Raw genomic sequence first — 25,971 nt, 5'->3', positions numbered from 1 at the left:
AAATATATAGCCTGAATTTGTTTTTAAAGCATGGATATTTTTAATTGAAATATACATACAATGTAGTCTTCCATCGATCCGAAGCTAAATGTCTGATATAAAGACCGTGAGAATTGGTTACTTGATTTATCTTCGTGATACAATTCTCGAGTGTGTACTAGCTAACCGAAGTGTGTACTAGTACCAAATCTTCTTCCCTAACTTTTTCATACGGAACAGGTTTTTTATAGGGGGAAGGGCACTGTATCTTGTGTCCTTTTTTATTTTAAGCTAGTGATCTTCATTCTGAAATACATCTTTTAGATTTTCATTGATTTTACTTGCCTGGTTGTCATAACTCCCTGGACAAAATTGACTCAATTTGGTTGTTTTTCACTTCGAAATTATTCGATTATTTTCACAATTGGTTTTAGGATTGTAATCATATAAAATTATCAAATTAAGTGACATTTGAATTCAGTATTAACTTCAAGGGGGGAGGGGAGAAGACATAAGAAAGGAGCGTCGGCCCTCGAGTCCCTGCTCCTTCCAATATCAATTTTTTTGATAATTGAATCCAATATTTTACGGGTTTTGATAGACCAATCTAATAATTTAGGCTCCCAAACCTGGTGCAATTGCAACAAAATTCTTATTTCATCCTTTAATTACTTATATTCGTTTTTAGAACTAAGCGCAATTTTAAAATTCTGGTAAATTTAGATATGGCACCACCACAAATTACTGTTTTTAGTGTAGTATTGCCAATTTAGGAAGGTGTTATTCACTACTAGGTTAATCATAATAAAATATACCTAAGTATGATAAAAATATAATACTCTAGAACGAAATTTGGGTTAGATATTTGCACACTAGGGGGGGGGGGGTGAAGGTAAAGTATAGCGGGACAAACAACTCTTAGTTCATAATATGCAAAATAATTGTACCTAACACATTATGCATGCAGACCCACTATACTTTACCTCACTACCCCTTTTGATATTAACTAAAACATTGCTAAACTGCAGTTTTCCACCGAGCCGACACTAATTGTCCGGTATAAAGACCGTGAGAACTGGTTATTGTTTTATGTTCCCGATTTAAATTCTCATGTGTACACTAACTAACAAGGAAGTGCAGAACTTTCTTTCAAAAATTTTCATACAGAACTGGTTTTTATGGCACTTGGTATTAACCAAGTGACATATAGCAATCACCAATTCTGTCGGTCTGTCTGTCTGTCGGTCGGTCCCGGTTTTGCTACTTTAGGCACTTCCAGGTAAGCTAGGACGATGAAATTTGGCAGGCGTATCAGGGACAGGACCAGATTAAATTAGAAATAGTCATTTTTCCAATTTGACCATCTGGGGGGGAGTGGGGGCCGATTAATTCGGAAAAAATCGACAGAGTCCTAGATACATGATTGAGATAACCAGAACGGATCCGCTCTCTTTTGGGTAGTTGGGGGAGGGGTTAATTCTGAAAAATTAGAAAAAATGAGGTATTTTTAACTTACGAACGGGTGATCGGATCTCAATGAAATTTGATGTTTAGAAGAATATCGTGTCTCAAAGCTCTTATTTTAAATCCTGACCGGATCTGGTGACATTGGGGGAAGTGGGGTGGGGAAACCTAAAATGATGGAATCCTTAGATTGGAGGGATCGGGATGAAACTTGGTTGGAAAAATAAGCAGAAGTCTTACATACGTGATTTACATAATCGGAACGGATCCGCTCTATTGGGGGGGGGGGGGTAATTCTGAAAAATAAGAAAAAATGACGTATTTTTAACTTACGAAGGAGTGATCGGATCTTCATGAAACTTCATATTTAGAAAGACCTCGTAACTCAGATCTCTTATTTTAAATCTCAACCGGATCAAGCGTAATTGCGGGGGGGGGGGCATTTGGGGGGACCGGAAATCTTAGAAAATACTTAAAGCGGTGAGATCAGGATAAAACTGGATGGGAAGAATAGAAACCTGTCTAAGATACGTGACTGACATAACTGGACCGAATCTGCTCCCTTTGGTGGAATTGGAGGGGGGGGGTAATTTTGAAAATTGAGGTATTTGTAACTTACGAAAGGGTGACCAGATCTTAATGAAATTTGATATTTAGAAGGATCTTGTGCTTTAAAGTTCTAATATCAAATTCCGACCAGATCCTGTGACATTCGGGGGAGTTGGAGGGGGAAACCGGAATTCTTGGAAAACGTGAAAATTGGGGTATTTTTATCTTACGAATAGATGATCGGATCTTAATTAAATTTGATTTTTAGAAGGAATTCATGTCTCAGAGCTCTTATTTCAAATCCCGACCAGATCTTTTGACATTGGGGGGGAGTTGGAGGGGGAAATCTTGGAAAAACACTTGGATTGGAGGAATCGGGATGAAGCTTGGTGGATAGAATAAACAAATGTCCTTGATACGTGATTGACAGAATCGTACTGGATTGGCTCTCTTTGGGGGAGTTGGGGGGGAGGGGTTCAGTGATTTGGCGAGTTTGGTGCTTCTGGACGTGCTAGGACGATGAAAATTGGTAGGCGTGTCAGGGAGCTGCACAATTTGACTTGATAAAGTCGTTTTCCCAGATTCGACCATCTGGGGGGCTAAAGGGAGAGTAAAAATTAGAAAAAATTAAGTATTTATAACTTACGAGTGGGTGATCGGATCTTAATGAACTTTGATATTTAGAAGGACATCGTGACTCAGAGCTCTTATTTTAAATCTTGACCGGCATTAAGCCTCTTATTTTCCTTTTTAAATCAATCTATTGATTCATAGAATTTTGTTAGAGCTCATACCATATGATCTCTTGGCTCTTAGCTCTTCTTGCCTCGTCACAAGTGCCATATGAGCTCTTAGCTCTTGTTTATAAGAGGAAAGTGCATTGTCCCTTTTGCGCTGTTTTATGACATACTAGTGATCTGCAATCTGAAATACAATTTTTAGATTTTATTGATTTTACTAGCTTGGATATCAAAAATCTCTAGACTTAATTAGCTCAATTTTCATCTTATCTATGGAAATTTGTCCGATCTGGAAGTTGAATTACTTAACTGCATGTACGTTAGGTTTGCTTTCCATGTTTGATCAAACGTTTGATCAAAATTTCTATTATTAGCGCAGTTCAATTCAACAGTAATAAAACCTACGAAAGAAAATTGGAATTTCAATTGGTTGTAGGATGTAATAATATAAAGTAAGCAAATTAAGTGACATTTGAGTTTTGTTTTAGCTTTGAAAGGAGGATAGAGTCCTTAAGTCCTTGCTCCTTCCAATACCAAATTTTCTGATAATCAAATCCAACATTTTATAGAATATTTGGATAGACCTATCTGATAATCTTGGCTCCCAAACCTGGTACAATAGCAACACAATTCTTATTTCATCCTTTAACTACTTATATTCGTTTTCAGAACTAAGCGCAATTTTAAACTTTTGGTAACTTAAGATAAGGCACCACAAATTGCCATTTTTAGTGTAGTATTGGCACTCTAGGAAGGTGTTATACACTACTACGGTGTAGACAATAAGATAATGCAGACGTCAAAGTTTCATCGCCACTCGATTTGACTTTTAAGGGCTCTTTTCAACTAAAATTCTACGAAAAAGTACGCTTGACTGATCAACAGTTTTAAATTTGGCCTTAAACCGTCACTGAGATGAGGCCTATGCACTATTTCTAATGGTGGTAATTGAGGGTGGAGGGATGCTCTTGCAGATTTAGTTTTTTTTTACCCTGCCTATGTTTTGAAAAAAAAAAAATCTTTTTTGTAGCCATTCCATTGAAAAGGAAATCTTTTAAATTCGAAAATAACGGGGGAATCAACCAAAAGTGCACTGTGCAAAAGTCCGCTTTGTTGGAGTTTGTTGGACTTTATGACGGTGTCATCAATTTAAATTTACAAAAAGTGATTAGGTACAAAAATTAGCTTTGTTATAAATTTACATAAATTAAAAATTAATTTACGTAACGAATTTGTATATTTGTGTGTTTTTATTACATATATGAGCGGGTTTGCCCCCTCGTCTGTACCTTGCTCTTTACACTAAAGCTTAAATTTTGTCCCAATTCTTTAAGAATGACAAAGGCCGTAGAATAAATAGTTGAAATTACTAAAAGTACTTTAGCGTAAAGAGCTAGATATTTAGGAGGAGATGAAGCCCTTTTATTCGTAATAATTTCTGTTCTTTTTAAGTTTTAATGCTGCTCCTTACTTTCAGTTGAAAATCTTTTTCAGATTTATTTTTTATTGTTTTTGTTTAAATAATACTAGAAAATCCTGAGCCCCCTTCATGGAATTTCTCTACCACCTTGACACATTCCTCCGAGTAAAGATCCTTCCACGTAGCTTCCTCCCCTCAACCCCCCCCCCCAACAACAAAAAATCCCCCTGAAAACGTCTGTACACTTCCCAATAACCATTACTGTATGTAAACACTCGTCAAAGTTTGTAACTTGTAGCCCCTCCCTGGGAACTCTGGGGGAGTAAGTCGTCACCAAAGACATCTTATTATGTTTTTCGACTATGCTGAACAAACTGGCTAACTCAAAATTTTGATCCATTGACTTTTGGGAAAAAATGAGCGTCGCAGGGGGCCTAGCTGATCTCCAATTTTTTGGTCACTTAGAAAGGGCACTAAAACTTTTCATTTCCATTAGAATGAGCCCTCTCACGACATTCTAGGACCACTGTCACCCCTACCGTCGATACGATCACCCCTGGGAAAAAGAAGAAAAAAACAAACAAATAAACACGCACCCTTGATCGAACTTTTGGCAAAAGATATGAAGTTCCACATTTTTGTAGATAGGAGCTTGAAATCTCTACAGTGGGGTTTTCTGTTACGCCGAATGCGATGGTGTGATTTTCTTCAAGATTCTATGACTTTTAGGGGTCTCTCCTAAAAGTCATCTATTTTCCAAAATAAGGCAAATTTTCTCAGGCTCGTATCTTTTCATGGATAAGGCTAAATTTGATTCTTTTAATGTATCTATTAGTATTGAAATTCAGTTTTTTAGACTTTCGTTTACTATTGAGCCGTCGCTCCTTACTACAGCTCACTACAACGAACTGTTTGAAAATATAGAATTTTGTATTTTTGACAGAGGAAAGATTACGGATGCATGCTTATTTTAATTTTTTTCCCAGGGATGATCGTATCGACCCAGTGGTCCTAGAATATCGTAAGAGGGCTAATTCTAACTGAAATTAAGAGTTTTAGTGCCTTTTTAAGTGAACAAAAAATTGGAGGGTAACTAGGCCCCCTCACACGCTCATTTTTACCATTTTGCCATTATGTTCAGCATAGTCAAAATATCTAATAACTATCTCTTTGAGGACCACTTAATCCCCCAGAGTCCCCTGCAGAAAGGCTGCAAGTTATGAGTTTTGTCAATAGTTTACATATCGTGTTGGTTATTGGGAAGTACACTGGCGTTTTCAGGGGGGATTTTTCGGGTGGTGGTGGGGGAGATCGGGAAGAGGGAGTTACTTGAGAGGATCTTTCCACGGAGGAATTTACCATGGGTGAAGTAAATTTCCATGAAGGGCGCGCTGGATTTTCCAGTATTATTTAAAAAAAGGAGAAATTAAACAAATAAGTTTTTTAACTGAAAGTAAAGAGCAGCATTCAATCTTAAAACAAACAAAATTACTACACATATGAGGGTGTTTTTCTCCTCCTCAATACCTTGCTCTTTACGCTAAAGCATTATTATTATTTTCAAAAGAGCTATTTATTTTAATTAAACGATGTTTGTTATCCAGGGGCCATTCCTCTGGAATTGGAACAAAATTCAAACTTTAGTGTAAAGAGCGAGGTATTTACGTGGGGCTGATCCCCCTCATATACGCAATAAAAATATATCAGCATAGAAGTTCGCTACGTAAGTTAATTGGTATGTTACATATATTTGTTACTAATAAAAACGTTCGTTAATAAAATTAAAAGGTCTAGTGGTATTTTTAAGAAATAAGAAATTCGGAGGGCCACTATGCCCCTTTCCCCACCCCCTTTTTCTCAAAATTGTTATTTTGAAACTAGACAAAATTTAGACAAAAAGTTAAATTAATATGTAAATTTTGTTTTAATTATTCATGTACGGCTAGCCAAAATCAAAACCTGTATTAATTAAAAAACGATCAGAAATTAAATAAAAAAAACTTTTTTTTAGCTTTAAGTAAGGAGCGACATTAGAACTTAAAACGAACAGAAATTATTTCGTATATGAATGGGAATATCCTTCCTCAATGCCCCGCTCTTACGCTAAATTTTGACTTTCTCACAACTCTACTTTTTTAAACAATAAAAAAAACTTTAGCGTAAAGAGCGGGGCGTTGAGGAGGGGACAGTCCCTTTCATATAGGAGAACCGTCTCCTGGAAAAATCTTTTGGGGTTGCCTCACGGTGAATTAAGTCATTAGATTTTTGAAAAAAAATCACTAAATCAGCACATAAATCACTAGATTATTGAAGAAAATTACTAAATCAACGACAAAATCATTGGCATAACGCTATTTATCAGCGTAATGAATGATTATTTTGCCTCTTTTCCATGTTATATGCAGGCGCACTAATGAGAAGGGTGTAAAATTAGCCCCTAGATAAGGAAAAATACCTTTAGATTAGTGTTTTGTTTTTCTCAAGCGAAAATTACCCTTTGAATTTTGAGAAATGCCTTTTCGCCTCATTATGCAGAACTTATCCCTCGATCGGCGAAAACTGGTTATCGCTGATCTAATTAAAGAATTTACTTTTACTTTTTAATATTTTTTCTTCTCCATCCAAAGCCCCACTTTTTTGTCTAACAAATGTGAAAACTAATTTCTTTTTACTCTAGATGAGCTAGTTTAACTACTGGACGCCGGTGAAAATTTTGAAAATTACCTCTTTATATTTTAATTATATTTTGAAAATGACCTCTTTATAACACGTTAGATATGTCTAGCTTCACATTTAATAAATTGTCCTGGTCTTTTGGGATAAAAACACGGGGAAATGTACAATGTAATGTCCGAAATGGGATATGTTGTGAAAAGGATCCCGCTGAAAATCCTTCAATAGTCCAAAGAGTAAAAAGGGTAAATACAATTCTAATGTTTCCATTACTTGTTTTTAAACGTAGCTTTAAAGAGATGAGGGACGGCTAGGGATTAGCAAAAACTAATATTATATTGATATAACCATATTTTATTAAAGGATTTTCAGGAATATGTTTTTTTAATGCTATGAATTTTTCCCAAACAAAGGCATTAAATTTTTTTTTTTTTTTGAAACTTAACTGAAAAGTCGCCTTTTCCTAGATCGTAATGGGCTATTGAAAACTATACCATACTCATGGGTATCCTATTAGTAAAGACATCCAAATTATTAGAAATACTTTCGTAGTTCCCCTATATTCGCCTGAACAAAGATGTAATATAAATTGGGTTGGTCAGAGGCTAATTTGAGAAACTCCATAAAATAGTCGCCGAGGACACAATTTAAGATTTAATGCACAAATTGTCAGGTGAAAAAAAAAATAAAATGGTCTTTTGTTGACAATTTTTTTATTGCCTCTTGGCAATTCCAAATGAAAATCAGAGGAAACTCTATAGCATAGCCTATAGTAAACAGCCATAAGGCTGCAATATGGGCTATTATTATGATTCTTTTCACATGGGCACTTCGGAAGGAAGGGATGGTCGCAAAAACTTCAAAAGGGGCTCATTCTATACAAAGTCAAAAGTTCTCTTTTTACTTTTTGAAGGTCAAAAGTGATCAGAGGGTAACAAAGAAAAGCTCACGCCCCGCAGAAAAATTCACCTGATCAAATCAGTTCCTTAAATAAATATGATCTTAGCTGATGTTCCAAAACAAAACGTACTTATTCTTCACGAAAAGAAAAAAAATTCTGACTGAATCTTCCGCAAGTGATTTTACATGGAGGGGCAATTTTCAGCGAGAGTGGAACTGTCTTGAGGAAATTTGACGGTGGGGGGATGTACTTTATGCTGGATGAAATTTCCACTGCGGGGTGTTTGGGGTTAACGGCTAGGGAAGCAAAAAATAATATTATATTGATATAACGAAATTTTATAAAAGGATTTTCAGGAATATGTTTTTAAATGCTATGAATAATTCCCCGACAAAGAGATTTTTTTTTGGGGGGGGGGAAGCTAACTGAAAATTTGCCTTTTCCTAGATCATAATGTGCTATTGAAAACTATACCATACTCATGAGTATCCTATTAGTAAAAATATGCAAATTTTTAGGAATATATTCGTAGCTCCCCTATCTTCCCCTGAACAAAATTTGGGTTGGTCAGAGGCTAATTTGAAAAAGTCCATAAAAAAGTCACCGAGGACCAAATTTAAGATTTAATCCACAAATTGTCTGGTGAAAAAAAGAATTAAGTGGTCTCTTGATGACAATTTTTTTTTGCATTGCCTCTTGGCAATTCCAAATGAAAATCAGATTAAACTCTCCAGCATAGCCTAGTAAAGAGCCATAATGCTTCAATAAGGGCTATTATTATGATTCTTTTCCCGTGGACACTTTGGAAGGAAGGAGCCCCTTTTGAAGTCGCACAAACTTCAAAAGGGGCTCATTCTATAGAAAGTCAAAAGTTCTGTTTTTACTTATTAAAGGTCAAAAGTGATTAGAGGGTAACCAAAAAAAGCTCACGCCCCATACCAAACTTCACCTGATCAAATGTGATCAGATGGTAACCAAAAAAAGCTCACGCCCCGTACCAAACTTCACCTGATCAAATCAGTTCCTTAAATAGGTATGAATTTAGCTGATGTTCCAAAACAACACGTACTTATTCTTCACCTTTGATTTATTTACATACAGGTAAAAAAAAGAAATAAGACAATCATGTCAATGAAAGTTCTTAAGCCGAACTGGCCAGCCATGACAACAAACAATAAAGAGAGATAAAACTCAACAAAAAAAAATCTCAAACGAAACTGCTGCCAGAAGAGAGAAAAGAGATGAAAGATTAAAATAACGCGGATATTTCGCCTGTATCTAAACTAGTCGTTCTCAGCACAAGATAAAAAGAAAAAAGACACTAAACTTAAAGCAAATAAAACCAGCACCAATAATAATAAATACAATTGTCACTACTGATCTACGTAGGGAAAAGAATAATAATTTGAAAAATTGCACACCAAAATAAACTTTGGCAGTCTTCTGACAGCTTCACCTGCACACCACCTTGCTCCCCCGTCATAACCAACGCATTGCCTGCGGCAAATCCTATTAGGTTTGTTTTTGGAGCTCCAATTTCTTGAAAAAGTTGTTTAGTTATGGCCCGATAAATATATTCGGCTGTACATTGCTGAACTTCTATAAATCTCAAAAAGGAGCCTCTTACAGGAAAATTGTCTTCTCGATCAACAGCATTCAGATCGAGATGGCGAGATGGCGTTACACGAGATGCGCAGTTCTGGTGTGGCCGCAGGTTAGGTGTTTGCCATATCAGAGTCGGGAGAACAGGTCTTTAGAATTTCTGGCACTTCATCCATGATGTCAATAGCGACATTGTAATGCACAATAAACCCCAAAGGCTTAATTTCGGCACGTCTCACCTTTTTTTTCTAAAGTCAACTTTTCAATGAATTTTAAAAAAATCAAAAATTTAAAGGCAACTCTTTCCAGAAGGAAATAATATAAAATTCTGAAAACGACTAGAAAACATATTTACAATATTGATTTACACATTAACTACTAATTATTACCATTTCTAAGAGAAAATCGACATAATAGGCCTATATTGCCTAAATCTTGTGTTCCTTGTAGATTCTCTGATGGGTTGATGCAACTGATGTTGCTTGTTTTCTGTTAAATTACATTCAAGAAAAGTCACATTGAATTTTTACTGCATATATTGGGAAGTGTAAAGAACACTTTTTGTGTTGGGGGGGGGGGGTTGTTCTTAGGGTAGATTTCTATAGGGAGACACTTCCTAGGGTATATAAATTTTTGAGGGGATAATTTTAAAGGGGAACGGATGCAATGAGAGGATTTGACAGAATTACAATTCGAAATTCTTATTATTTGCCCTACATTCTCTTTTCTAAATTTTACATGTGGAGATGTTCCGGAGGAATTATTTGGGGGGCTGATTTCCATATGTTTGGATTTACAGAAAATAATTTCCAAGGAAGGAGGCATTTCTGGTGTGATCGAGAAATCAATTAGAGATTAAAGTCGCATTCAACTGAAATAACACTAAGAATATTTTTGCTGGCTGAATCGTCCGAAAGCAGTTTTACGAGGACGGGGGATTTTCAGATAGGGTGGCACTGTCTGTTGGGAATTATACGGAGGAGTGCCCTTTACTTTCTTTTTAATTATCTTACATTCTCTTTGCCAAATTGTACATGTGGAGATGTTCTGGGATCATTATTCGGGGGACTATTTTCTGCGTGGTTGATTTCCAGGAAATAATATCCACGGAAGGGGGCATTTCTGGAGTGATCGATAATCTGATTATAGAGTCCTATAGAGTCCTTAAATTCCTATTCAAATGAAAGAACGCTAAGAAGAACTTTTCTGGCTGAATCATCCACAAGCGATTTTACAGGGAGGGGCGATTTTCAGCGAGAGTGGAACTGTCTTGAGGAAATTTGACGGGGGGGGGGTGCACTTTACACTGGATGAAATTTCCACTGTGGAGTGTTCCATGAGGGGGGGGGTGTATTTCATACAGGGTGAGCCAGATTCACCGGCATTATTTTTGAAAAACAAGAAGTTTTTTTAACTGAAAGTAAGGTACAACCCTACAACTCAAAACGAATAGAAATTATTCAATATATGAGGGGTTGCCCCCTCCTCAACAACTTGCTCTCTATGCTAAAGTTTGACTGTCTGTCCCAATATTTGTAGACCGGCAACTGAAACACGGGGGCTGTTTAATTAGAATAAGAATAAATTTAAAAGTGCTAACAGCATTTGAACCTGCATTAGTTGAAAAAAGTTCAGAAATTATGTACAAAACAAGTTTTCTTTTCACTGAAAGTATGGAGCGACATTAAAACTTAAGCCGAAAAGAAAATATTTCCTACATGAAAGGGGCTATCCCTTCATTATTGCCTCGCTCTTTATGCTAAACTTTGAATATATCCCAACTCTATTTTTTAAACAATAAAGAAAACTTTAGAGTAAAGAGAGAGGCGTTGCAGAGGGGACAGCCCCTTTCATATGCAGAATAGTATCTGGTCGTTTAAGTTTTAATGTCGCTCCTTAATTTAAAAAAAAAACTTTTTTTTTATGTAATACCAAGAAGAAACAGGGCTTTGCATAGGCAATAACTATTCGTTTCAGCTTTAATCTTTAAAACATTTGCTTTTCGTATGACTTAAATCAGTTTTGAAGTTATTTATCTTATGTAATTATCCAATGAAATTTTTTTTACATACACTAATAACAGTGCTTGATATATAATTAATATTCTGGAGTTTTAATATTCAGATAAAACAATCGGTACAAATCTAATAGAAATTTTACACGACGGTCTCTATGCTTTTGGTGTTGTTTAGTCTTCAATATCTATTAAAATTAATGTTTTAAATAATTTTTGAAATGTTGATCAATCTGAGGATCGTAGCTGTGAATCGGATTGTCAGCATGGCTGCCAAATTGACAAATTTTGTGTTAAAATGACACTATTTGATGTTGCGTGACACAATGACACATTCAGTCGAAATGATGACACAATCGACGAAAATGACACATTTTTCAATAAAAAATGACACAATCGACAAAAATGGCACATTTTTGTCATCCTAGTCTTGATTTTTAAATGGTAATAAAAGAAAAGTAAAGTTTCAATTTTCTACCTCCAGAAAAGGTACAAATTAATGGAAGGGAATAGCGCTGCCTAACGGTGGCAGTAGTACACAAACAGTGCAGAATACAGCCATAGGCGGAAATTTCAAATCAAAATGCATGCTGAATTTCTGAACTTAATTGGTTTCTTGATTGAGTACGTACTTAATAGTAAAAATTAAACAGCATGCAGTTTACTAAAGCTGTGTGCATAAGCAGCAACTCCCATTTTTAGGAGTATAGGAGGGGTATCCAACCTTGGACGAGATTACAAATTTCCAGAGATTTCTTTCCTTCAGAATAATCCATCTGGCCTAAAAAGGCACCAAAAAATATGACAGAAATACTAGATTGAAGCTGGTTGAATGGCTTACATATTGAGTAAATAAAAAGCTTAGCCAATAAAGCCGATTACGTTTACGACGTCATACGAAAAGTCTATTTTCAATTTGCTGTCGGAGTTGATTGTCCCTAAAACTTTTATAAAAGTAAACTTGCCTCGTTGGCCGCCCAGACACAAATTCATAGTGTGTAACATTAATTTAATCGAATGTTTCTATTTCTTTCATGACGTCATAAAAAGGTCATGATCCCAAGATAATAGGATAAGGTTAAGTTTACTCCTTTTTGAACTGATTTGGAAAAGATTATATCTTCAAAACTCTAAATAAAGATTTGACAATTAAATATGATACCACTTATGGCAAAAAAATGACACATTTTGTGACACATTATGGAATCTGAGATGACACAAAAAGCACATTTTTGGAAAAAATATGACACAATCCTTAAAAAAAAATTTGGCAGCCCTGGCTGGGACTTGAATCGCTTTTACGCTATCTAAGGCTTAACAAATTGTACTAAATAGTACTAAGTCCTTCTAGCTCGACTTCATCTTATAGGACTTTTTTTTTCATTTCTTTTGCTTTTCTACAGTGGCGTAATTTCGTCAAAATCAAAACTTGAAGGGGATGGAGGAGCAAAGATGGAACCCTTTGTCCAAAATAAAGTGAAAATAGCAGTAAAAACTAAAAAGAAGCCATTTGGTACCACAGAGGCACTATTTAGTACTCTTTGTTTCCAAAAATCAGTTTAATATTCTGGGCCCCAATTTAAACAAGTTTCCGAGGTTTTTATTTATTTTTTTTTGTATTCCTTGCTCAAAATAGATTTGTAAACACACAGCCCAAGGGGAAGGGGAGAGGGGGCGAAATCCAGTATTCTCCATATTCCAGGCAGGGGAATCTCGTTGTTTTTTCAATTTCTTTAACAAAAATACAAAGAAAAAAAAAAAAGCCCCTTTTCAATGATAATACCACGAATAGATTTTTTTGAATCTAAGAGGAGGAATGCAGGAAAAACATCTCGTAGAGAAAATTTCCTTCCCTGAATTAAAACAACTGGTTTTCCATATATACTACATGGTAACAATGCAAGTCTTATTAAGACATTATTAAATTTGCTTCAAATATGGAAACAAAAGCTGAATTTTCAATCACCTAAGAAAGATACACAGACACGAAACAGTGAGACTATATCAAATAAATGATTGCTTACTTTATTGTATAAGTATTTGTCCTTTTCATTTGTCATTTACTTGAGTAGTTCTATAATTCCATCTTCTTACTAACCATGAGGCCCAGAAGACTGTCTTGAAGAATAGATGGCCTTCAAGTAGAACTCCAGTGATATAGGAGAATTTGATCAAAGCTTATTAAACAACTCTAAGGTTCGAAACCATAGAAAAGTAGGGTCGTAATTTATTATGGAGCTGGAAGGTGCAACTGCCCCTCCCTAACCTTGTTTTTCCCCTCCCCCAAACCTCATTCCCCTACCCCCTTCTGAAATTTAGTTTCTTCCAAAATTGAGTCTAAACTAATATAAACCTATAAATTTAAGGATCTACAGAAACACATCTCTTTTTTTTCTTTTTTTAAAGTAAATTTACAGCTTTTTTAGAGTACTAAATAGTGCCTCTGTGGTACCAAATGGCTTCTTTTTAGTTTTTACTGCTATTTTCACTTTATTTTGGACAAAGGGTTCCATCTTTGCTCCTCCATCCCCTTCAAGTTTGGATTTTGACAAAATTACGCCACTGTAGAAAAGCAAAAGAAATGAAAAAAAAAGTCCTATAAGATGAAGTCGAGCTAGAAGGACTTAGTAGAAAGAGTTAATTTTGTTCACATTTCTTGAGCAATGCTTTGTCTTTTACTTTTTAGCCTAAATAAATTACGTGGCTATGCTCTAAGGATAATAAATCCAGAAATAGTTACTTTTTAAGACGAAACAAAAGAGGACTAAATGTAGCTGGGACTTGAATCGCTTTTACGCCATCTAAGGGCTTAAAAAATAAATGCAAGAATCATTTCCCTTCCAATTTCGTACAGGCCCATTGGCCCATCACAAAGTCTTCTCCCTCTGGAGGCAAAATAGACTTGTGTAAAATTTAGGACGGTTCTGGAGGAAGGCCTGAAAAAAAAATGGGCCAGTTTTGACCACACCAATTCCTTGTGCCAAAATATGTTGTAGAATGTATTTCAGTCATTTCAGACCGAGGAATCAATAGTTTAGCTGTTAGAATGTCATACTTCAGACTCCCCGAATGTATCAACGAAGATAAAACTTTGAGGTGGTAAATCACAGGGATTTTGTGTTATATTTGCATTTAGACTCCAGGCTTCTCCTTCCTCACAGACCCGTTTCTTGGTCTCCCTTCACATGGAGAATCGCCTGTTGATTCTCTTTTCCCTTCACACAGAGAATTGTCTCTTGGATCGTGTTCTCCCCCCAGACTGAGTATTGTGTCTAGAAACCAATGGAGTCCCCAAATGAAAGGATTTACCCCTGTAAGATCTCAAAACTCCTCATTTTAGAGGAATCCCCTAAACTGGAATGGAAATACAGTTCCTAGACGAGGGAGGAATGAGGGCCCTAAGAGATTTGGGAGTCAAGCGCCTAGGACTTGTCACACTATTGCACCAAGAGTGCCTTCGAGCATCCCTTACCCGCTGAAAAGTAGCTTCCCTGGATGTAATCTGCAAAATATAAAAACAAACATGTAGCCAACCACTTGTCAACTGAAGGGCTGTAGGCAACTAACAACACTAATCACGTCTACTTCCCTATAAACATAGCTTATTTAGACACCCCTGGAAGTTGTGCCATATTTCACAATTATTTGTCCCTTTTTACTATTTGCCCATAAGTTCACAATTTGTTTTATATTTTTGAAAAGATTGGATTTTTGTTCATAAATGACGTCAATTATCTCGCATTTTCCAGCGTTACTTGTCTGACAACCCTAATATCTTGATAAGTAAGATAGTATCTAAATAATATTAATATCTAGATAAGTAATCTTGAAATATTAAAACATACAACAATTGTGTAGACTAGTCTGCCTTTCGGCATTCAAAAATTTGTTAAGACTCATCAAGTGCCCCTCCCCACGGTAATCTTTAGTAAAAGGCGAAAGATTAACTCGATATGAGGAGAGGCCAGAGCTATTAAAATTGCTAAGGTTGACTTGGGTATATAAAAATAAATCCTAGTAAATCCTCGTGGTTTTTTTTTAACAAGGTTCGAAAGCAATAAGAAATTCAATGTTCAATCAAGTAAATACGGGCCAAAAAATCATATGATGCGAAAACATATTCAGTGAACAGCAATTTATGGGCAACTTTAATGACATGCTACTAAAACTACATCCGCAGAAAATACCAAAAATATTCAGTAATCAGGCCCAAAAATAATTGTAATGTAGCTGAATGGTCGATCAATTGCTGTAGCCAAAGGCCCCCCTATTAAAATATTCCAAGAAGCTTAGCAGTAGTAAAGGAATTCTTAGTCTGATGTGTTGCCAATACAATAGACTTGATGAAATGTGAGGTGACCAAGGGCATTTCACTTTTTAAGACTAGCCTTTGTGACTTAATTTAAATTTCAGCAATTGGATTCGATTCCTAGTTCAATTTAAAAATCAGTATTTGATAATTACGGAGTATTTTCAAAAACAAAATGCATCAGGAATTCAATCAGTTTAGGCAATTTAATTTAATTATGGCGACTAGTCATTGATACCCCATCATTTGCTTTAATACAAGACTAAGAAAAAAAAATGTGTTTATTTAAGAGATGTTCTAAATTACTTGGTTTAAACATTATCAATTTGCATACTTTTTCCCTTCAGTTCACAAAATTGCAACATAGTACGGGCTCAAAGGAAGAAACCTATTCAATGTGTGAACAGGGGTCCGCGCGAACGCAGTCCCCCACTACCAAAAATTACGCTGTTGAGTTACCCCCATTTGGGGTAATCACAGGGGTCAGCCAATCCGAAGTGCAATAGAAAGGCCTCACCCTGGGAGCAGGGTTGCCACCTGCTCCTGTCCAAAGTGTGCTATTTTTCTCGAGAACAGGGTGCTACATAAGTGCTACACAAAATTTTTGCTAAATATGCAATTTTCGCGTAATCCTGCTTGGTGTTGATCAATGGTTTTGATCTTGGTTTCGATCACACAAAGATTACAGCATTTCTACGAATACCTTTGTTATTTTCACTAAAGCATTGTACGCACATGCGTAATAAGCTGCGTGGCGCTTTGAGTTGCCAGGGATAGAAAAATTGTACTCTTTTTAGTACATTTTTTTCAAAGTAGTGAGTTGGTAGTACATTTGAAAAAAGTAGTACTTTTGCAGTACATTTTAAGAAAAGCAGTACTTTTTGAAAACAAATGTACTCTTTCTTCCAAAGGTGATCTAGTTGTATTTTGTCATAAATATGTTATCAGATTACCTTAAATTTAGTATTTGTGAGCTATTCAAATGAAGACAGCTATACAAAATTACGAAACATCTAAATGTCTAAAAACATTTGTTTTTGATATGTTATTCAAAACTTCCAAAAATTATTTCAAGGTGTTTCAAGCGGGATCACACGAGGTTAAAATAAATTATTGTTAGTAAGAATCTTCAATCCCGGCTTCATTTTCCAGACGCTTGGGGCTTCCGGACAGTCAAGCCAACCCTTCCGTATTTTCATGATAATTATGATAGCTAATGTCACTGTCTACCAGTGTTTCCTAGATGTCCCTTTCAAATATCTATCTTTGCTTCACAGTCGCAACTGTCAATCAAAGCCAGGCTTCACCTTTCGGATTCCAGACAGCCGTTTTTGTCAAGATCTATTTTTCCTTGTGCAGCATACGCGGCGCTTTTCGAGTACAAACTACCGAAAAAAAGAGATGTGTTTCTGTAGATCCTTAAATTTATAGGTTTATATTAGTTTAGACTCATTTTGGAAGAAACTAAATTTCAGAAGGGGGTAGGGGAATGAGGTTTGGGGGAGGGAAAAAACAAGGTTTGGGAGGGGCAGTTGCACCTTACAGCTCCATAACAAATTACGACCTTACTTTTCTATGGTTTCAAACCTTAGAGTTGTTTAATAAGCTTTGATCAAATTCTCCTATAAAACTGGAGTTCTACTTGAAGGCCATCTATTCTTCAAGACAGTCTTCTGGGCTTCATGGTTAGTAAGAAGATGGAATTATAGAATTACTCAAGTAAATGATAAATGAAAAGGACAAATACTTATACAATAAAGTAAGCAATCATTTATTTGATAAAGTCTCACTGTTTCGTGTCTGTGTATCTTTCTTAGGTGATTGAAAATTCAGCTTTTGTTTCCATATTTGAAGCAAATTTAATAATCTCTTAATAAAACTTGCATTGTTACCATGTAGTATATATGGAAAACCAGTTGTTTTAATTCAGGGAAGGAAAATTTCTCTACAAAATGTTTTTCCTGCATTCCTCCTCTTAGACTCAAAAAAATCTCTTCGTGGTATTATCATTGAAAAGGGGCTTGTTTTTTTTCTTTGTATTTTTGTTAAAGAAATTGAAAAAACAACGAGATTCCCCTGCCTGGAATCTGGAGAATACTGGATTTCACCCCCTCTCCCCTTCCCCTTGGGCTGTGTGTTTACAAATCTATTTTGAGCAAGGAATACAAAAAAAAAAAATAAAAAAAAAAAACATTGGAAACTTGTTTAAATGCATTGCGCTACGTTTTAACGAGTCGGACAAAAATATCGGGGATTTGCTCATTGGGTCCAGCCTTGTCCCCTAGTTTCCATGAATTGTTGTAAAGCTGCATCTGTTTAATAAATTAGAGTTTCTGAGTGGCATTCAAAGCAACCAGATTTATGTCGAAAGACATAAGTAAAATGTTAGTTTTGAACAATTCATACTTACCTGGCTCGGGAGCTGCCTTGATCATGAAGGAGGCGCCCCCAGGGTGAGGCCTTTCCATTGCACTTCGGATTGGCTGACCCCTGTGATTACCCCAAATGGGGGTAACTCAACAGCGTAATTTTTGGTAGTGGGGGACTGCGTTCGCGCGGACCTCTATTCACACATTGAATAGGTCTCTTCCTTTGAACCCGTACTATGTTGTAATTTTGTGAACTGAAAGGAAAAGTATGCAAATTGATAATGTTTAAACCGAGTGATTTAGAACATCTCTTAAATAAACACATTTTGTTTTTCTTAGTCTTGTATTAAAGCAAATGATGGGGTATCAATGACCAGTCGCCATAATTAAATTAAATTGCCTAAACTGATTGAATTCCTGATGCATTTTGTTTTTGAAAATACTCCGTAATTATCAAATACTGATTTTTAAATTGACCTTGGAATCGAATCCAATTGCTCAAATTTGAATTAAGTCACAAAGGCTAGTCTTAAAAAGTGAAATGCCCTTGGTCACCACACATTTCATCAAGTCTATTGTATTGGCAACATATCAGACTAAGAATTCCTTCACTACCGCTAAGCTTCTTGGAATATTTTAATAGGGGGGCCTTTGGCTACAGCAATTGATCGACCATTCAGCTACATTACAATTATTTTTGGGCCTGATTACTGAATATTTATGGTATTTTCTGTGGATGTAGTTTTTGTAGCATGTTATTAATGCTACATTATGTATTAATGAATATTTATGTTTTCGCATCATATGATTTTTTGGCCCGTATTTACTTGATTGAACATTGAATTTCTTATTGCTTTCGAACCTTGTTAAAAAAAACCACGAGGATTTACTAGGATTTATTTTTATATACCCAAGTGAACCTTAGCAATTTTCATAGCTCTGGCCTCTCCTCATATCGAGTTAATCTTTCGCCTTTTACTAAAGATTACCGTGGGGAGGGGCACTTGATGAGTCTTAACAAATTTTTGAATGCCGAAAGGCAGACTAGTCTACACAATTGTTGTATGTTTTAATATTTCAAGATTACTTATCTAGATATTAATATTATTTAGATACTATCTTACTTATCAAGATATTAGGGTTGTCAGACAAGTAACCCTGTAAAATGCGAGATAATTGAAGTCGTTTATGAACAAAAATCCAATCTTTTCAAAAATATAAAACAAATTGTGAACTTATGGGCAAATAGTAAAAAGGGACAAATAATTGTGAAATATGGCACAACTTCCAGGGGCGTCTAAATAAGCTATGTTTATAGGGAAGTAGACGTGATTAGTGTTGTTAGTCGCCTAGTTGCCAACAGTCCTTCAGTTGACAAGTGGTTGGCTAGATGTTTGTTGTTATCTTTTGCAGATTACATCCAGGGAAGCTACTTTTCAGCGGGTAAGGGCTCCTCGAAGGCACTCTTGGTGCAATAGTGTGCCAAGTCCTAGGCGCTCTTGACTCCCAAATCTCTTAGGGCCCTCATTCCTCCCTCGTCTAGGAACTGTATTTCCATTCCAGTTTAGGGGATTCCTCTAAAATGAGGAGTTTTGAGATCTTACAGGGGCAAATCCTTTCATTTGGGGACTCCATTGGTTTCTAGACACAATACTCAGTCTGGGAGGAGAACACGATCCAAGAGACAATTCTCTGTGTGAAGGGAAAAGAGAATCAACAAGCGATTCTCCAAGTGAAGGGAGACCAAGAAACAGGTCTGTGAGGAGGGAGAAGCCTGGAGTCTAAATGCAAATATAACATAAAATCCCTGTGATTTACCACCTCAAAGTTTTATCTTTGTTGATACATTCGGGGAGTCTGAAGGATGGCATTCTAACAGCTAAACTAATGATTCCTCGGTCTAAAATGACTGAAATACATTCTACAACATATTTTGGCACAAGGAATTGGTTCGATCAGGACTGGCTCATTTTTCTTTTGCAGGCCTTCCTCCAGAACCGTCCTAAATTTTACACAAGTCTCTTTTGCCTCCAGAGGGAGAAGAATTTGTGATGGGCCAATGGGCCTGTACGAAATTGGAAGGGAAATGATTCTTGTATTTATTTGTTAAGCCCTTAGATGGCGTAAAAGCGATTCAAGTCCCAGCTACATTTAGTCCTCTTTTGTTTCGTTTTAAAAAGTAACTATTTCCTGGATTTATTATCCTTAGAGCATAGCCACGTAATTTATTTAGGCTAAAAAGTAAAAGGCAAAAGCATTGCTCAAGAAATGTGAACAAAATTAACTCTTTCTACTAAGTCCTTCTAGCTCGACTTCATCTTATAGGACTTTTTTTTTCATTTCTTTTGCTTTTCTACAGTGGCGTAATTTCGTCAAAATCCAAACTTGAAGGGGATGGAGGAGCAAAGATGGAACCCTTTGTCCAAAATAAAGTGAAAATAGCAGTAAAAACTAAAAAGAAGCCATTTGGTACCAAAGAGGCACTATTTAGTACTCTAAAAAAGCTGTAAATTTACTTTAAAAAAAAAGAAAAAAAAGAGATGTGTTTCTGTAGATCCTTAAATTTATAGGTTTATATTAGTTTAGACTCAATTTTGGAAGAAACTAAATTTCAGAAGGGGGTAGGGGAATGAGGTTTGGAGGAGGGGAAAAACAAGGTTTGGGAGGGGCAGTTGCACCTTACAGCTCCATAACAAATTACGACCTTACTTTTCTATGGTTTCAAACCTTAGAGTTGTTTAATAAGCTTTGATCAAATTCTCCTATAAAACTGGAGCTCTACTTGAAGGCCATCTATTCTTCAAGACAGTCTTCTGGGCTTCATGGTTAGTAAGAAGATGGAATTATAGAATTACTCAAGTAAATGATAAATGAAAAGGACAAATACTTATACAATAAAGTAAGCAATCATTTATTTGATAAAGTCTCACTGTTTCGTGTCTGTGTATCTTTCTTAGGTGATTGAAAATTCAGCTTTTGTTTCCATATTTGAAGCAAATTTAATAATATCTTAATAAAACTTGCATTGTTACCATGTAGTATATATGGAAAACCAGTTGTTTTAATTCAGGGAAGGAAATTTTCTCTACAAGATGTTTTTCCTGCATTCCTCCTCTTAGACTCAAAAAAATCTCTTCGTGGTATTATCATTGAAAAGGGGCTTGCTTTTTTTTCTTTGTATTTTTGTTAAAGAAGTTGAAAAAACAACGAGATTCCCCTGCCTGGAATCTGGAGAATACTGGATTTCACCCCCTCTCCCCTTCCCCTTGGGCTGTGTGTTTACAAATCTATTTTGAGCAAGGAATACAAAAAAAAAAAAAAAAAAAAACATCGGAAACTTGTTTAAATGCATTGCGCTACGTTTTAACGAGTCGGACAAAAATATCGGGGATTAGCTCATTGGGTCCAGCCTTGTCCCCTAGTTTCCATGAATTGGCGCTTTTGATCAATACCAGTGGTGTCGACTGGTGGATCGACAATTTTTATTGCAAATCAGGGTGTTTTTTGGGGTATTTTTGCAAAAGAAAGTAAAAAAAAAAAAAAAACAAGAGAATTGTTCTCTCTGGATTTCGAAAAAAACTCTTCTCTGTCCCCCACCCCTTTAATTGCCGTGAATTAAAGTTATTCATCAATGCTGGTTCCGATCATTGTCAGCTAAAGGGCCAAGAGAATATTATCTCTGATTTAAGATGTTATCTTTTCTGATTTTGGCTTTTTGAGTGACAATTTTGTCCAAGTCTTGATTGGAAAATTTACCGTTTACCATTAAAATTTAAAGATAAACTTTGATATTATGGGAAATGTTTCGTACTGTTTACAAAAATCTAAAAACAAAGTTATAAGTTAATTGAATGTTATTTGAGAATTGGAACCGAAATAAATTTTGTGACAAACTTTGTTACTCGTATTCTTATAATTCTTTTGACAATCCTTTTTAAATTATCGCTTCTCGGCATTTTAGCCAAGATCAAAGTGTAGTATCTGTTCTTATCAGCTTAATGTCTGATACGGCCCCTACATGGGGCCCAGAATATTAAACTGATTTTTGGAAACCGGAGGGATGTCGGGGCTTGCTCCGCTCCCTTCACGCGTTGGCCTGGTGTTATAGTACCTCCGGGATTGGCACACCCCTTTCGAGGGGAAACCTACATTGCACCGCTTTCGAGGGGAAACCACTAAAATTACCGTCGAAAAGGAGTCCCACTCTAAATTTTAATTTCTTTTCTTTTGTAAGAAAATAGCTTTAATACGTTTTTGCACAATTAACTGCCATAACATAATTTTTGGACGTCAATAGACAGCTAAAATGTAGTCTGCCAAGTTACAACTTATGGAGCTTATAAACTGATTACTTTTTGTTTGGATTTTTTCAAAATTGATTTTTTTTTATTCTATTTCTTTGAAATATCCCATTTTCAAAATTTAAAAATGCTCAAAGCTATTAGTTCCTTTTTAAGATTCAGAATTGACGTCTCCGCAGAGGGGGGGGGGGCAGGATTCTGAAACTCAAATATGAAGAATCTCATGTAAAACGCAAGCCATTTGGTTATATAAGAACTAAAAATTAAAAAATACACCTAGATTTCTGGGCGCCTATTTTTTGGCATTTTCCTGAATTGAAAGATGCCTAATTTTTGGTATTGATATTGAAAATATTGAAGAAAAACAAAACTGCTCCCTCTCCTAGGTTTTGAAAAGTATATTTTGCCCCAACCTCCATTTATTTTTAGGAACTAAAGCCCCTGACTGCCTTAAAGGAAATACGAGCCTTAATGTACCGTTGACAATAAAATAAAAGAATTCCTCTCTCCCTGGGCCAATCTTAGGTCTATTCACCCCAAAAATCACAATTTTCTAAGATTTTAATTTTGGTGCTTCAAAATTATGACGGTTCAGGCAAATACTACATCTTCATCGGTGTTGCCACCTTCAACTGTTAGAACGAACAAGCAAAACTAATCGGTTTAATCTGACAGTGCTTCCATCCGCAAAAACGCATGTATAAGAAGTCTACTGACTGCCAAAAACAACCAACCCGTCAAAGGAAAGGTACACTCTTTTAAGCTTTTTATTTTCAAGTGCTTTTGCGGTTTAAATTCTGACTTTTCACCCATTTTTCTTTTTCCAACTTGGCACCCTGTACCATAAAAACTCACAGAGCTACAAAGGAAGGTCTTTCTCATTAAAAGCCGAATTTCTTATATTTCCAATTCAAAACATAAGATTTCATTTTTACTGTCCTAGATACTGGATGTCTTTAGGGAATTATCGATGAGTGTTTGTTGTCAGCCAATTCTACTGGATATTTTGTATTTTGTAAATCATCAAATTGTCAAACAAAAGCTTCATTTTCATTAACTAGGCAAATTTGTTGCATCGCAGTAACAAAGAGGCTTAGGGTTGGCATAATTTTAGAGGGGTTTAGAAAGTGTAAGATGTCACCTTGAATCCGCCGATTCAGGAAAACATTTCAATCCAAAGAGCGGCGGCCCTGAATCAAACATTTTTAGGGATAGTATTTTACAGGCTAGATGTGGAAATCTGCTGAAGCGATTAGCTTGATATAGACCCCAATTGGTACTATAAGGTCATTTGTAGAATCAAAAAGGCAAATCTTGAAAAAGATAGGTGTATGGGCAGTTGGAAGAAGAAGAATAAATAAAGAAGGATGCAAAATGGCTCTTATCAGTGGCATATTTGTGAAGAGGGGGACTTTATGGGCACCTTTAAGTACTTAGTGGATTTGAGGACGGGTTGATTTCCAAGCCCAAATTTGCCAAGGGGCTCACTAGGCCCCGGTCTATGAGCCCAAAACGCCAGTAAGTACAATAAATTATCATTGAGTGATTTTTTTCTTGAAGAAATAGGATATGATTTATTGTAAAAGTGCCAGGTGTACTAAGCCGCCACGCTGCCTATTCACAGCAAAGCGATTTTTGTACAACGCAGGAATTCCGTTGTTACTTATAAACTATTAGATGTCTCCCAAGATTAACAACTGAGAGTTTGGTAACACTCTCTTTTCATTACTTTTCGCTCATCAGTTATGTTCTTTTCTTCCAGTATCATCTAATATTTGGGGGGTTCCCCTATAGTCTTGCAAACACGGAGCAGCAAAAACGCTTGGACCTGGAAGGGTCAAAGTTTTAAATCCGGCTCAGGTGATTTCAAAGTATTCCTGAGCTATAGATTGCCAAAAAAATTAAAAAAACGGAAATTTTTGATGACTTAAAAAGGTTGGATGAACCCTAATGGGTATGGCGTATAGAGGACTTTCTTTATAAATTATGCGTAGATTAAGGTCAGTGAAGTTTTTTGTTATTATTATTATGAGTGTTATAATTATGTGTTTTATTGTGAGTGCAATATTACGTTTATAAATAAGACGCATTAGTTACAATGTGTCTTAAGTTTTTTCTTTTGTGATGGCCTGAAGAGGGTAGTGTCGCAACAAATATCTATATATCTATCTATTTTGTCTATATATATACATATATATATATATATATATATATATATATATATATATATATATATATATATATATATATATATATATATATATATATATATATATATATATACAACAATGAGTGTTCAGCATTGAAAAGGGAAAAGAACTGTTTTCTTTGTATGTCTTTAGATTTTTTATTTGGTTACGGAGCTTACTACGCTTATTATCAATGGCAGCGCAGTAGCGCTGCCTAAGTAAAGAACGATGTATGTATGATGTATTATTTATTTTATCGTTTCTTTTTTCTTTCTTTTTTCTTAGACCAGGGCGCTTCGTAAAGAAAGGGTGGTTTTAGAAACATCGAAAGGGACTTATTTGATTGGATATTGACAGGGCTTCTGAACTTTTAATAGTCAAAAGTGATTGGAGGGCAACCAGCTCCTCCCACGGCAATCATTTCCCAAAATACATCCAACCAGAATTTTACTGTTTACTGTTTTACTGTTTTAAAAACAGTAACAGTTTTAAAAACAGTTTTCAAGTTTTAAAAAAAACTAAAAAAAAGTTTTAAAAACAGTTTGAATTTTTTACTGTTTTAAAAAGAAGAATTGAGAGAAAGAGTCAAACTTTAGCGTAAAGAGCGGGGCGTTGAAAGCAGCCTCTTTCATATAGAAAGTAATTTCTGTTCGTTTTAAGTTTTAATGTCGCTCCTTACTTTCAGTTAAAAAAAACTTGTTTTTTTTTATTTAATTTCTGAACGTTTTAGAATCAATGCATGTTTTGATTTTGGCTCTCCGCAGAGGAATAATCAAAACGAAGTTTGTATATTTTTTTTTTTTGGCTAAATGGCTTTCTCATAGTTTTGATCGAATGATTTTGAGAAAAAAAAGCGGGGGAGGAAGCCTAGTTGCCCTCCGATTTTTTGGCTAATTAAAAAGGCAACTAGAACTTTTAATGTTTTACGAATCTTTTTATTAGTAAAAGATTTATGTAACTTATAAATTAGCTTACGTAAATAACTTTTGTATTCTCATGTTTTTATTACATATATGAGGGTGTTCGCCCTCTCGTCAGTACCTCGCTCTATACACTAAAGCTTAAATTTTGTCCCAATTCATTAAGAATGACCCCTGAATCACAAAAGCCGTAGAATAAATAGTTGAAATTACTAAAAATACTTTAGCGTAAAGAGCGAGGTATTAGAAGGAGGTGAGCCCTTCATATGGGTAATAATTTCTGTTTCTGTTTTAAGTTGTAATGCTGTTCCTCACTTCCAGCTGAAAAAACTTTTTCATATTTATTTTTTAATTGTTTTTTTTTTTAATAATGCTGGTAAATCCTGCTCTCCCTTCATGGAAATCTTCTTCTCCCATGACAAATTCTCGATGAAAAGTTCCCCCAGCATATCCCCCTCTGCTCAACCCCTCCCCCAACCAAAAAAATACTCCTGAAAACGCCTCTACACTTCCCAATAACCATTACTATATGTAAGCACTG

At 35.6% G+C, this 25,971-nt stretch overlaps 4 non-coding genes and 1 pseudogene across 4 annotated transcripts; 3 read left to right on the top strand and 2 right to left on the bottom strand.

The window, feature by feature from the left end:
- Nucleotides 1-15,198: 15,198 nt before the first annotated feature.
- LOC136040450 (U5 spliceosomal RNA) lies at nt 15,199-15,314 on the bottom strand. Its single transcript, XR_010620737.1, has one exon. It is a non-coding gene; the product is annotated as a U5 spliceosomal RNA (small nuclear RNA).
- A 741-nt stretch (nt 15,315-16,055) lies between these two features.
- On the bottom strand, nt 16,056-16,207 carry LOC136040495 (U1 spliceosomal RNA; annotated as a pseudogene).
- A 1,846-nt stretch (nt 16,208-18,053) lies between these two features.
- On the top strand, nt 18,054-18,217 carry LOC136040477 (U1 spliceosomal RNA). Its single transcript, XR_010620761.1, has one exon. It is a non-coding gene; the product is annotated as a U1 spliceosomal RNA (small nuclear RNA).
- A 738-nt stretch (nt 18,218-18,955) lies between these two features.
- LOC136040449 (U5 spliceosomal RNA) lies at nt 18,956-19,071 on the top strand. Its single transcript, XR_010620736.1, has one exon. It is a non-coding gene; the product is annotated as a U5 spliceosomal RNA (small nuclear RNA).
- Nucleotides 19,072-21,961: 2,890 nt separating this feature from the next.
- Nucleotides 21,962-22,153, top strand: LOC136040420 (U2 spliceosomal RNA). Its single transcript, XR_010620711.1, has one exon. It is a non-coding gene; the product is annotated as a U2 spliceosomal RNA (small nuclear RNA).
- Nucleotides 22,154-25,971: the final 3,818 nt, after the last annotated feature.

The sequence above is a fragment of the Artemia franciscana genome, chromosome 20 (genome assembly GCF_032884065.1).
Source record: "Artemia franciscana chromosome 20, ASM3288406v1, whole genome shotgun sequence".
Lineage (NCBI taxonomy): Eukaryota > Metazoa > Arthropoda > Branchiopoda > Anostraca > Artemiidae > Artemia > Artemia franciscana.
Note: the sequence above shows the minus strand (reverse complement) of the source record. Positions and strands in the feature narration are given on the sequence as shown.